We start from the raw sequence: 1,957 nt of genomic DNA, 5'->3' as shown, positions 1-1,957 counted from the left end.
AGCATGTCCGTCTGCAAGGATGTTACCGAGCCGTCCTCCTGCCTAAGGCTGTTGATCACGGAGCTCCCCCTGTGAACCTTATGGAAAAAGCGTGAGCACGTCTCATCCTGCTCCACGTGGCCGACCCTGGACCGGATGATGATCTTGGAGGATTCAGAGGTAAAGAGCCAAGCTTGCCGGCCCTTCAACCCTCTAAGTTCCTCCCTCACATCCACCCCTCTCAACTGCACAAGGAGCAGTTGCTGCAAATCTGTCTGGAGTTGGCACAATTCCCTCTTGCTCTGTCTTGCTCTCTGAACCCCTTTTGAGATGAAGAACTTCTTGATGTTCTCCTTGGTTGCTTCCCACCAGAGTGTCGGGGTGTCAAAGAGGAGCTTCACAGTTCTCCAACATCCGCTTCATCTGGGGTCGAGGATGAACCGGGTGCGATTGGCCACAAGGCACAAGTCGGCAAACAACAGGGGTAAAAGCGTGCCCAACGTTACCCTCATCCTGATGGCCTCCTTCGTGTGTGGCTGCATCAGGCAGAATGTAAAGCCAAGGCACGTGGGCACCAAGTGCCACTACCTGCTGAGGTTCTACCTGTCCCCGGTGTTGCGATGGATGGGCCTGGAGCAGATGCCGCGCAATGTGCCAGTCAGCTGGAGATTGCTGCACCATCTGTCGCTCGTGGAAAGGTTATTTCGGACCAACACCTTTGACTACAAGTCCACCGGGCAGTGGTCAGCACGGAACATCCTGCAGGGAAATTACTCCATGGACCCTGTGGCGTGGTTCCCAGAGCAGACTGCCCAGCTTGTCTGGCAAAATGATTCAATCGCCAGAACTCACCAACAAGCACCAACCTGGCTTGGCTGGCGGTGAGGGGAGCCCTCCCAGTCAGATCCTTCCTGCAATGCCGGAACCTCACTACCAATGCAAGCTGCCCTCGGGACGGCTGCTATGGAGAGCTGACGGTTGCCCACCTCTTCACAGAGTGTGGATTTGGCAAGAGAGTCTGGAGAGGTTTGCAGGGGTCCCTGTCACGATTTATTCCGAGCAGCTCCGACTCAGAGGGCTCGGTGACCTACAGACTGTTCCCAGGGACGCATTCAGAGACTGACATCGAGTACTGCTGGAAGGTCATCAACTCGGTGAAAGACGCTCTTTGGTCTACCCGAGCTTTGTTGACCTCCCAGCGGAGTGAGCTGTCCATCGGGGAATGTTGCTGACTGGCCCGCTCCGGACTGCAGAAGTATGTGCTGAGGGACGCACTGAAGCTTGGTGCAGCCAACGCCAAGGCTCGGTGGGGAAGGACCACAGTCTAGGGTCCTTCCGCTGCTGGACATGGATGGCAGGGTGTGGTGGAGACACCACTCCAAATAAGGGAAGAGATTCTGTATCATTTTGTATAAATTTGGCAATGAATATCTGTATTGAATGAATATATAACCTCTGGGAATGCCAGATGGAGTTTTGAAAGGAAAATGTTTTGTAAATATTTATTTATGGAATAAAGTATTTTTTGATATAAAAGTGTTGTCTTTCCGCTGACTGGATAGCATTCAACAAAAGCTTTTCACTGTACCTCGGTACACATGACAATAATCCAAACTAAACCAGATCAGCCATGATTGAACTGCTGGGTAGACTTGATGGGTCGAATGGTGGAGTGGACCCAATGGGTTGAATGGCGGAGTAGACTCGATGGGTCGAATGGCCTAATTCTGCTCCGATGTCTTATGGGAGTCGGCGGTTCAGGCTGCATCTGTGGAGGGAATGGACAGACGATGCTTCAGACCGAAGAGGGGTCCCGACCCGAAACATCACCTGTCCATTTCCCTCTGCATATGCTGCCTGACCCGCCGAGCCTCTTACCTCGACAGAGATGCGATTTTTTTCCCCACTGCGGCCTAGCATCGAGCAGTTGGCAACCTTTCCTGGAGACCGGCCCGGAGCTTCATGCCGCGGGCACAGC

This window comes from Rhinoraja longicauda, chromosome 34 (assembly GCF_053455715.1).
Source record: "Rhinoraja longicauda isolate Sanriku21f chromosome 34, sRhiLon1.1, whole genome shotgun sequence".
Classification (NCBI taxonomy): domain Eukaryota; kingdom Metazoa; phylum Chordata; class Chondrichthyes; order Rajiformes; family Arhynchobatidae; genus Rhinoraja; species Rhinoraja longicauda.
Note: the sequence above shows the minus strand (reverse complement) of the source record.